General features: G+C 45.9%; 1 protein-coding gene across 2 annotated transcripts in view; it reads right to left on the reverse strand.

Annotated features, from left to right (window-relative positions):
* Positions 1–12,747, reverse strand: part of CSMD3 (CUB and Sushi multiple domains 3) — a 446,157-nt gene that overhangs the window by 222,831 nt on the left and 210,579 nt on the right. The gene's annotated exons all lie outside the window — the stretch shown is intronic.

Below are 12,747 nucleotides of genomic sequence, written 5' to 3' on the forward strand. Positions count from 1 at the left end.
AGTGGGTCAGGTGGAGACACGTGAGGATCAGCCTGTGACACATCCCTCCCCGAGTCGACGGCCACATCACACGCTCGGTCGTTACGGCACAAAGGGAGGCCATGCGGTGCCGCGAAGGGTTTCAGCCGGGAGGGGTGTACGTACCAACGGCGTTTTTCCCATTTAATCTGGATACTCTGGGGTCGTGCAACACGCACGATTTCCACCGGTCCCCTCCATGGTCTCAACAATTTAGGGGACGTAGCCAACGGTGCATGTGGACAGTGCAGCCAGGCCTTATCGCCTGGTTTCCAATCGTGCGTATGCACCTTTCGTTCATGCAATCTTTCGTTAGCGATCTGGCGAGACCTCGAATTCAACCTCGCAGCCTCTCGCGCTTCAGCCAGTTTGGCGATATTAAATTTGATGTGGTCGGCCAATTTAGATTTCGCACGTGGCTGGGAAATCCCCAGTTGGACATCCATGGCCGGATCGGCCTCCCGCCCATACATGAGAAAAAATGGGGAAAACCCCGTCGCCGCATGAGGGGCCATTCGATAGGCCGCGAGTACCCCAGGTACCTGTAAGTCCCAATCAACCTGATCGTTGCAGACCTGTTGGCACAGCATAGAAGTAATCGTCCTGTTCAGACGTTCAACCATTCCATCAGTCTGCGGGTGGTACGGGGAGGTACGCACTTTCTTTGTACCCAACAGGTCGAATGTAAGCCCATGGGCAATCGATTGAATTCAAATAGGCCTCCCGGTGTCCGGAAAGCGGTCTTTGGTTTCGATTCATCATCGAGGGGCAATTGCCAAAATCCCGAAAGCAGGTCAAGCGTCGAAAAAAACTGTGCTCCCGCCAAGGCATCCAGCGACTCATCCATCCTGGGGAGTGGATACGCGATTTTGTTTAGGCGGCGGAAATCCACACAGAACTGCAAGGAGCCGTCCTGTTTTTTAACAAGGACGATGGGAGCACCCCACGGACTGGAAGAGGGCGAATGCTCCTTCTCGGCTGGGCTGAGCCGGAAGGGATTCTGCCGAATAGGGGCCGCGTCACCCGTCGCTATGTGGTGGCGCAACAGGTCCGTGCAGCCAATATCGTACTTGTGTCTGCTAAACACGTCAGCGAATTCGAGTAGCAAGCCCCTCAACGCTCCCAACTGCACACTAGACAAGTTACTAGACCCAGCACACAACGAGTCCAACCACTCCGTCCCCTCCTCAACTGGAGGATGCGTATCGAGGCCAGAATCCGCGTGTGCAACGAGCTGTTCATCGACGGGTAGCGGCGCCGCGTGAGCCAGCACTGTGCCCTGTGTAATTACGGCTGGCCGCGACCCCGTATTCAGAACCATAACGAACGGCTCACTGTCCGCCCGCACCATGGTCTGAGCTACCGCTAAGTCGAGGCCCCCAACAGCTCTGTTTGACGGCCCCAACAGAACACCCTGTTCCGCCGCATCCACCCCGAGGGGTTTTCTCAATCGAAGGGGTACCAACATTTGCGATCCCAGGGGCACCCGTACAGTCTGAGTTGCCAGCGCCTGAACCGTCGCACAAACCGTGCGTATTTTTGTAGGACTCGTCAAAAATGCAACCCGCCGTCCCGATGGAAGCTCAATGCAGGCCTGATCGATGAGAATTTTAATGGGCTTTTTAGCGAGAAAGTCCGTACCCAGTAAACAAGGAACTGCCAGAGAAGATGATACAAAAATAGGACCCGCCAATTTGATATCGCCAATACAAATAGTCGCCCGAATCTGTCCGATGATTCCCAAAGATCCCCCGTTCGCCGCGTAAAATGGTACGTCCACCGGCAAAAGGGGTCGACATTGGATGGGAAGGATGTTATAAATAAGGTCCGAAATGATAGTGGCTGACGCACCCGTGTCCACCAGCACCCGGACCTCAACCCCGTCAATAAAACCCGTTACCACGGACAACCCGGCCGACGCAGCCACTATCCTGTGGGCCAGTTCGGACCATTCGACTGCTTTAGGGCCGTGTACGAACTCCCCTCGCCGAACCGAATCCCCGGTACCCATACGCGGTCCCCCCACCGCGAAGCGGCGACCCGAGTGTGCCGTGTATGTGGACCGAGCGTGTGGGGTGCCGCGACTTGCCGGGGTTAGCTGGGACGACTTGGGGCCTTGGTCGTCGTCCGGACGTGGTCCCGTGGCGCGCTGACGCGGAGCCCGGCACCCGGACGCGACGTGACCCCGAAGGCCGCAGTTGTAACACATGACGAGGGACGTCGTGGGTTTCGGTTGCTCCAGCTTGCGGGACGAACGTGTGGGCGAACGACCTCCCGATCTCCACTCCCCCGGTCTCGACACGGTGAAGGTCTCCTCCCGAGCCGTAGCAGTCTGAGGCTCGGCGATCATCGCGGCAGGTGCCGCGATCCCCGCCGACGCACAGACGACCGTCCGCTTGCGCTTGAGGACCTCGTGTGCGTGAATACTTGTAGCAATCCCCAAGGAGCAGATGTCCATTTCGTCCGCCGTATTGATGGGGACTCCCAGGTTATGAGCCAACGCCAGCAGCTGCTCCATCACCATGGCGTCCTTCCCCTCCTTGTCCATGCGGGGAAAAGCGGCGTCCGCCAGGGCGAGCAGCGCCGTGCGATAGGCGAGCGTAGTTTCTCCCACCATCTTGCGCCGTTCGTAGAACTGGTGGCGACAGGTGGAGGGCGGCCCGAACACCTTAGCCATTAGATGTAGCGCGGCCTGGAGCGTTGAGCGGGACGACCTTGGGGCGGATGTGAAGGCCGCAAGCGCGTCGTCGTCGAGCGTCGCTGGCAGCGCGCGTAGGGCAGTGGTGTCGGACCACCCCGACATTTCTTGATGTGCGAGGAACCTTCGTTGGAAGGCCCCCCAATCGCCCCCGTCTGCCTTGAACGCCGTCAGCGCGGGCAGTCGTTGCTGGAAGACCTGGTCGTCGTCCTCCGAAGAATGCTTTTCCCGCGCACCGCTGTGGTTGATGAAAATGTCGGCTCCGTCGGCAGGCGCATGGTGGAGAGCTATGGCGCGCGCCGATGACGCGGGCTGTGCAGAGTGGAGGTCTCCGACCACGTGGTGTCCACGCTTCCCGCCAACTGATGGTGGGCCCTCAAAAATGGCGCCAAATTCAAAACTTTCGGCGCGAAGCGCATTCTGGCGGGATCCCTCCGGCCGCGCTCCTTCCTCCAACCTCGTAGTCGTCCTCGCGCCTGCTGAAACGGTGATTTCTGCCAAAATTGAAGCAGCGGCGAGCAGAAACTCCGCCAGGCGGGAGTGTGCATCCTGTAGGCTGGTGTCGGAGGCAAGCGGAGCGTCGGCCATCGCCGCGAAGTGCTGCATTGGCGGCAACTCCTCGTCCTCGCCTTCCGAGGTTTGTGGCTCCGGTACGCCGTCGTCTTCCCGATCACGCTCGTGGGTACGGGTAGTCTTCCTAGTATCCATCCTTTTGAAAACAGGTTTACTTCTGACACCAGTTGTAATGTAGGAACTTGGTGGGAGACGACCTTACGGGTAGCACACTCTTTATTTAACACCAACTTATATTACACGGGTGGCTAACTCCAGCCTTAACCCACAGGGTAACCCCGGCTACACCCACACGGGCTCTTACGCCCCGTAGCCTCTCGGAACACACCCAGCCGGGGTGTCCGTCTCGACTCTGGGTCCCACAGTCTCGGCCCACATGGACGTCAGACTACGGGTCCCACAGTCTCGCCTCCGAGCCACACAGGGCCCCGGTCCCGACAAGGACAGCGGGACTAGGGGTCTCAGGGCCTACCCCTTGAACTCCGTCTTCGGTCTTCGACTGGTTAACAACTCCTCGAGTGCTCCCGCGCGTCCCCCTTTATAGTCCTTCATGCGGACGTCGCTGAGAGCACCCACCCCAGTTGACCAATCACTGCGCGCTGCCCACGATCCTCTTTCCTACCTTGTGTCAGCGCGCACAACCACGCACCCTGCGCCGCCCTGTAATCTCTCACTCTCGGCGCGCGCATCAACACCACGCCTACATCGCGTGCCCAACCACGCACCCCGCGCCGCCCCGTGATCTCTCACTGCGGGCGCGCGTCAGCACCACCACTACATATCTAAAGTCTGACTCCCATCACCATCCAGCCCAGAAGAATTCCCTCATCAAAACACTACACTATAGGGCCCATTGCATCTCCGACCAGCACCACCTAGCCAGCTAGCTGGAGCACGTACACCAAGCCCTCAGGATGAATGGATATTCTGACCGTACAATCCGCAAAGCTGTCTCTCCAGCCATGGGGAGACAACCATCTGAGGACCCAATCAAAACCATCACCTTGCCATACATAGCAGGGGTTACCAAAAATATTTCCAAAATCTTAAACAAACACAAGATCCAGGTTCGTTTCAACACAGTGCACAAAATCCGTTATTTGATCCCATCTGTAAAGGATGTGATTCCTGACATGCAATACCCGGGTGTCTACAAACTGAGTTGTGGCTGCGGCAGCAGTTACATTGGGGAAACGAAACATGTCTCGGACCGCGTTCGCGAACACAAGGCAGATCTGAAACACGGTAGGACCAATACCTCTGCCGTGGCTGAACATTGTTTTAACGCAGTGGGCTCACACGAAATTGACTTTTCCAAGACGAAGGTACTCTGCAAACCCACCGGTTATTATCAGAGATTTGTTCATGAAGCCATCCAGATATATAAACACAGACACAACTTCAACCGAAAAGATGGGTACAAACTGAGCAACCATTGGAAGGACGTTATTGACCAAGTAAAGTCTTAACTGACGGTGATGTTTCCATCCTACCTGCCTATGTCAGCTGTTATTTACATTAACCGGCTAAGTGTCTCACTAACACAGCTACTGTTGCCCATTTCCCTTGATGTGGTGGGAGCTCTCGTTTTTTTAACAGACTATAACTGGCTGTGATGTTTCTGTGTATGTGTCTCTCTCTGTGTTTGTGTCTCTCTGTTTGTCTCTGTGTGTGTGTCTCTCTATGTGTGTGTGTGTCTCTCTCTGTGTGGGAGTTCTCTCCCTATGTGTGTGTGTGTCTCTCTCTCTGTCTCTCTGTGTTGTGTCTCTGTCTGTCTCTGTATGTGTCTCTCTCTATGTGTGTCTTTCTCTCTGTGTGTCTCTCTGGGTGTATGTCTCTCTCTCTCTCTGTCTCTCTGTGTGTCTGTGTGCTTGTGTCTCTCTATGTGTGTCTCTCTCTGTGTGTGTCTCTCTGTTTGTGTGTCTCTCTGTGTGTGTGTCTCTCTCTGTTTCTCTGTGTGTAGGTGTATCTCTCTCTGTGTGTCTCTCTCTTTGTGTGTCTCTCTAGGTTGTGTGTCTCTCTCTGTGTATCTATGTGTGTGTCTCTCTCTCTCTGTGCTTGTGTCTCTTTATGTGTGTGTCTCTCTCTCTGTGGTTGTCTCTCTGTGTGTGTCTTTGTGTGTGTCTCTCTCTATATGGATGTCCCTCTCTGTTTGGGGGTTGTCCCTCTGTGTGTGTCTCTCTGTGTGTGTCTCTTTGTGTGTGTCTCTCTCTCCAGGTGTATCTCTTGCTCTTGCGGGTTTTTGTTCCTGTTGCTCGGCTCTCTGACATTGACATGCTAATCTTCTCATTGGGACAACCCCCGGTTGCTGGAGCCGTCTCACATTGACATGCTAATCTCTTACATTTACATTTGCGTACAAATTCCTTCTCTAGCTCCGCCCACTTACCCTTGGGTTGGGCCCACCAAAAGCCTATATAACCTCTTGTTGCAGCAGCTCTTTAACCTACGTTAGCAGTTCTCCTGCTGTGTTTGTTTCACCTGATGATGGTTGCTTGTGTTGCGATCGAAACGTCGTGATCTATTAATTCTCTATCGACGTGACTTTACCGAAAGAACCAAAGAGTAACAAAACAGGTGTTAAGGTGTTAAAACACCAAACTGAAACATTTTACAAGGAATCATGTCTGCATTAACCACAATGCTTGTGGTCAGAATGCAAATAAAAAATATACTTTGATAATATATGTGTAGTGTCGTAGAACGACACTACTGTGTTGGCTCGGTATAGGGGCCGTAGGCGGGTGTCATGGAGGTCGTGTCAGGCCGTGACACTCTGCATAAACCCAACAGGACACGTGACCGGATAAAGGGGGCCAGGGGCCCCAGGGGGGTCACGTGGTTGAGGGCTCGGGCGTGGCCTGGGGCGGAGCCGGCCACGCCGGAGTGGTTATAAGCGGGGTGTGGATGGAGAGCTGGGCTGTTTTGTGCTGTTCTGCTATGCTGCTGGGTCATCTCTGGGATGAAGCTCTCCGGTCTCCTCTAGTGGACCAGGCAGTGTGTTGGGGCTGTCCTGGTCCAGTAGTACTCCCGTGTGTTAGTTAAGTTAGCAAAGGTGGTTACCACCTTAAGTCGTTATGTTAAGTGTTAATTGTTATGTTACTTAATGAATAGTGTTGTCTCCAAAGTTCTAGTGTGCGCCTGAATTTAACCCACGACATATGCATTGTCCTTGAAACTGATTGGTCCACACCAGAGACAGCTTTCTTTTGAGCCTCGTCTCAAACGTTGTTAGACCAGAGGAGGCGTATGCCTTTTGGCATCCTCTGGTCTAACACATATATTATCAGAGTATGTTTTTGGTTTGCATTCTGAGCACAAGCATTGTGGTTAATGCAGACATAATTCCTTGTAAAAGGTTTCAGTTTGGTGTTTTAACATCTTAACACCTGTTTTGTTGCCAGAAAAAAGGGAAAAACCTATTATCAGTATTTAGAACATAATATATATGAACTAAAAGTGTAATTATTGGTGTTTGGGAGGAAAGGCAATGAAAGGCTTTATGAGAAAAAGGGAAAGAAATATGTTCAATAGTGGCTGTATGTCATTTTTTACATCAATAGAGGATGGCATATGGCTGTAATTTATATCCCTTGCAACAACACGAAGGACTTTAGCATGACGGCCCTTACCAGTTTAATTTTCTTTGTGTTATAAATGAGTTGCGTTGAAGCCATGTACAATAGTTCATGTAAATCAGTTAAAAAAAACCTTACATCATGACATTGGTAAAAAGCCAAAAGCCCTTTCATAGGGGAGGGGGGGCGGAAGCCCAGAGCCGTTTTCATTATAGTGACGACATTTTGCTAATGTCAAGATTTGATGAACGGTGCGAAACATACCGCTGATGTTATACACACAAGGCGTGGCGGTTAGTCTGGTGCCACGTGTTTATAATGTTCCAACTCCATGGTGCAGAGAACAGAAATCGCAATTTGGATAGATACTTTTTGGTATAAACAGCATACATTTGGGATATAAGATGCCCAAATGCTTTGTGCCTTTAAAAAATAAAATATCTTCCCCACAATAAATGATTTTCATATTATGACATGCTGTCTTTGCTAGATTAAAGCATATCAGGATTCATGCTTTAATCTAACGGCCACACCTCCCATCCATCACACTGTAAAACTAATGCACTACAGCCAAACCATACATTTCCGCCATCTGATACATTGGATGAAGCTATTAATCAACATTCTGTTTTGCAGCTGTACACATAAATAGGACACTCACGTGGGAATCAGGGCCTGAAATGAAATTCTAATTTTAAACATTCCATTGCACGCTGACGGATGTGGTAATTACCCTATAGCTAAGATTTCACGAGCTGTCAGTTTCTTGGTCTTATTATGATGCAAACTTCATTTGCATGGGATTCTGTGCGCTGTTGTGGACTGCACACTTCCGTTTCATTGTATCAATTATGTGTATAATTGTAAGACAGAGATTATTAGAAACTGTAAATGTTTATTTTATTCCTTACACTCCATAATTTTTCCCCTTCTGTCTAAATTGTTGTTCAACTAGAGTGAGCGTCCTGTTTTGGAAATATTACGGAAAATTAACAATTTAAACGCATGCGCATTTGGGTTTGTGCGTGCGTGTCCACCTTGGAAGTAGCTGAATGACTATAACACTCAGCTGAATCTCCAGTGAGCCAGATTCAATTCCTCGCCATACACATCAACGGCAATTGGTGGCAAGTGCTGACACGGCCCTCCTTCACGTCAAAGCAATGCGAGTCAACACGAGAATTGCGGACATAGCCAGCCAGGCAGGCATGGTGTTGGCCCTGCCATATGTGCATTGCTTTCCATGGGTACTCGCCAGCATTTATTGGTTTGCAATCTAACGAAGGTTAAAATAGAATACATGTATTTTAAATATTTAAGCTTTACAGTTCAAAGTCAGTACATTTTTACAAATATATACGTATTGGCAGGTTCGTTTAAGAGATGATTCAAAGCGAAACTACTATTTCACCACAAATGTTGCCTTATTCGCTTATTTTCCTTAATTATAATACGGGAGGGGAAAATATATATGTCGTGCACAACGCAAGACTTGTCGATCACACGTGAATATGTTGTCAGTGCTGAGAGTACAATACAAAGGATGTCGTGATGCAAGCGCACACTAACAGCAAGGATACCTCGAACCCTGCATTAAGACAAAGGGGGAAGAAACTATAAATGGAGACAAGCTAGATAGCAGGTTGTCAGCATATCACAAGTACTTATTAATAAGCAATGTTTATTGTGTATGAGGTAATAATATTTTAATTTTGATACACTATGCACTGCATTTATACTGCATATGAAATATATGCAAACGTAATTGTATTAATACAACAAAAAAACATGCTTAGATTTTTAAAATAAGTTCTATTTTAATCAGCTCTCATTAATAAGGAAACATTTTTTCAGTAAAATGCACACCCTGTGTGCAATCACTGTCGCATAAACAATACCACAATACTTTACTTATTATGGAAGTTTAATGGAACACATATTCTTGGTTCTTTCGGTAAAACCACGTAGATAGATGAAAAAAATAACACGTATGTATAGTAATAATTTACAGCCGTTTGTTAATCCACTGCTGAATGTAGGCTTTCCTATATTGTGTTGATTGCAAGGGTTATTTTTCCATACTACACCACACTGGTCAGGATGGGTTGGTGAATGAATCTGCATTGACATTTGTCATGACTGTATTGAAGCACAGTGTGCTAACTGCAACAGGACGTATTGTAAATAAACGTTAGACATTTCTTGCATATTCAAGTGTATCCTCTTGTTGGCTCTATCAATCAGATGTTCGAAAAGGCAAATACATTTCAACTATCCCTGGTTTATGTGGATTACGAAAAGGAATTCAATAGAAACATATGTAGTCCAAGACGTTACAACTGCCTGAGTGAAAAAATATACAGGACTTATAAAGAAAATAGCACCAGACCACAAATAATAAGATGAGTTAGCCTTGGTGAGACTTCATCCTTGCCTATTTCACAGCACCAAACAGAAGATATGTCTAAAACATTGGATTAGGGAAATAAAAGGTAAACAAAGACCTGGAGGAATAATTAACTATCCCATATTTGCAGATGACATAGTCATTATAACAGCAATGGGAATAAACTACAGGATATGATTGAAAAAGTAGGTCCGCAAAGGTGGGCTCAATATAAATGTGTGCGATACTAAAGTGTTGCATATTTCGTTGAACAACAGCACATCGTCGTATAATCATTGGGAAACACCGCAGAATATGTATAACCTGTCCAGTTGCTCAAGAGAGATCGGGATCAAAATGATTAAACCATGAGATGGGTGACAACAGGATCGAGTATTTTTGAAACACTGTATTTAACAATGAAAATAATAGCATTACCTCCAATTAAATATGGAAATTAGCTGGGACTGACGGAGAACATGTAACGAAAGTAGAACATATTTTTTAAAAAGATAAGGAGATTACACGGCTTGGGTTTAGAGCACATCGCCTCAGGCTGTTGGCTCATGGAAGAGAATGGTGTAAGAATGGCAGCCAAATGAGGGAAAGAACAAGGCCTGACAGGAAGACCAGAGTGGAGAATAAGTGATGAGATTAGTTCACGTGGAGGAAAGAAATAGGTTGTAGCATCACAGGACCATGAGTGATGGTGACGGTATGGGGATGCCTTCATCCAGCAGTAGACAGTCCGTTGCTAATGAGGTTAATGATGCTGACATTAAAGCAAAATAAATCAATGTTATTATGCTAACAAATTAAATAAAAGGCACACGTTTATTTTATTAAAATAACTTCTCTAAAGGCTGGTGTGACTTTTTATCATGTAATTTCAAAATATAGTTTGATTGTGTTTAACATATGTAAAAAACAAGACAAAAATTAAGCCAAAAATTAGGTCAGCGTTATTCCATTGTTCCAATAAAGTGTGTTGATTGTCCTCCATGTACCTTTATTTAAACGAATGGCAGGCAGCAAGGTATAGATGTAGAATGGTCTCCTGTTATAAATGACAGAAAAAAGGTAAACTGGAAATAAGTGAATCCATGAATGATGGTGCCTTATAGGAAAAATATTTCAAGTATATAGGGTGTGAAAAGCTGTAACTTTACCAAACAGATCCTTAATGCAATTGCTATATATATATGCGAGTAAATGTATGCATTTAGGATCCATTTGGCGCATGGGGAGTTTGGGGAGAAGGGACATTGGTGAGTTTTGTGGGAAATTAGGGTCACACCAGAGGAATCTAATAAGGAAACCAGTAGGGGTTTCACTTTTTATTGGAGAATTAGGGTAATTTGAAAAGAACACGTGTGGTTACAATTGTATGATCTTTGTAAAAAGTTGGAATTAAGTGACCTTTTTTTCACACCTCGTATGCAATCACATGTAGCATATTGACTTGTGTTGTCACGCCTTTTTTTAACGAGCTATCACACGTTAAATAGTTAATTTAAAAAAACAGATGGAGGTGATGGCGTAACATCTCGCCGCTTTGGGTTGGTACTCACTTTGTAGGGACCGTCAGTTCAAGGAACATATCAGCAAGTGTTCACCCAGACCAATAGACAGTGATTCTCTTACCACACAATAAGCCACCCAAGCACACTCATAAGTAAAGTATCTTGGCATGCACAGTTGTGGGCTCATTTGTGATCAAATCAAGACAATATTCTAACTTAATATAGCTCCGATCGAAAGCCAAGGCAAACTAATTACTTTCAAGAACACATATGTAAATGGTGGAATATTGTATTCACAACCAAATGTCACAATACATTTCAAATAAAAATAAGTTTTGAGATTACGCAATAAAATTGTGTTCAATGTGAGTTTTTTACGTGAATGTTACGATTCTACACGTTTCAGGCAATGGATGTTTCGCAAACAGCTGTGTGGAAATGTAACTGGTGCAGCAGGTGGTGGCTGCGGCGGTGTCATTGAACGTTTACAATAATGTTATCATGTCGCTTGCTTAGATGGCCTCATCCAAGATTTGTGTCAACCACCAATTAAACAACCACCTATTACTTGCTCTTTTTTTTACAAACGCCTGCATAAGTATAGCTTTGCGCATACATATCTCAATTGGAACGTTGAAAGCCATCAGTGTTAATGCGACGACTACAATAAATATATGTATATATGTATATTTCGATTTAAAGCTTTTGTGACTGCAGGTCTGTCGAGGACGGCTGCTTGCGTTGTGGCCGAAACGTCGTGAGAATTATTTTATTATGTTTTATTTTTATTATTTTATTATTTCCATTCTACGTGACTTTACCGAAAGAACCAAGAAGATATATATGTATATATTTTACTCATAAATACGTATGAAAAAATATATTTAGAGTTCCTACCAATGGTGCTGTTGTGTAATTTTCACCAGAAATCGAATGAGTGGGGTCACCTCTAAAATATATATTTGCTGTACATTTTAAGCAACACATAAAAACAGACGTAAGTGACCAAAAGGGCATTAATCATCGGAGGTAAATGTGCAGCCCTGAAAGTGCTTGCTCACAACACTGCTGGTGATAAGACTTCTAATAGAGAGAGGGGAGAGACGCTGTGGGCTCACATGATCTTGTTTTTTCCGAGACCAAGATATTCTGCAAACCTTCGGGCAACTATCAAAAGTTTGTTCATGAAGCCATCCCGATATATAAACAGACATAACTTCAACCGAGAAGATGGATACAAACTGAACAATCATTGGAAGGATGTTATTAACCAGCCTTAACTGGTTGTGGTTGTTTTCACCATACCTGCCGTTTGCTAGTAGATTTGTATTCCCCCCCCCCCCGTGCCCCACACTCAGCTTCCCACTTCTAGAGGAGGTTACTACACCTAAATACAAATTACTGAACCTCATGATACTGAAATCGTGTATAGATCGTTTTTACTTAAGCAAAAGGCAATTTTATTACGGTACATGACTGAAAATACTCGTGCAACGCATATGTTCTGTTTATCAATTCAGTGCACAACACTAATCGTTTTCCAAAGCCGTTCACTATATGCAAGTGATGTTAATGTTAGTGTCTTTTCATTTGCCGGCACTTGGTAAAAGAAGTGATGAATGAATATTGGAAAATTCAAAACATACACAATCTAACACTGAATACCTGAACATAGTACAATAAGTATACAATTTAATATAAAAAAGTATTCTATGTACTTTGATTTTATTAATCTTTATTATAATTATTGCACTAAAAAAAATAGTATTCGCCACTAGCCCAACAAATATTTGAAGTTTGATTTTCAACTTTAAGGAAACCAAAATGAAACAAAAAAATATTTAGCCGAGGAGAATTACATTGCTTTAAATGGTGTCAGTATGATAGCTTTGCCAGATTTAAACATTGAATGATTATATCTTGATTGAAGAGCATTTTTCCACAATGGCTTTATCTTTAAAAAAATTTAAT

This window comes from Lampetra planeri, chromosome 4 (genome assembly GCF_965212315.1).
Source record: "Lampetra planeri chromosome 4, kcLamPlan1.2.h2, whole genome shotgun sequence".
Lineage (NCBI taxonomy): Eukaryota > Metazoa > Chordata > Hyperoartia > Petromyzontiformes > Petromyzontidae > Lampetra > Lampetra planeri.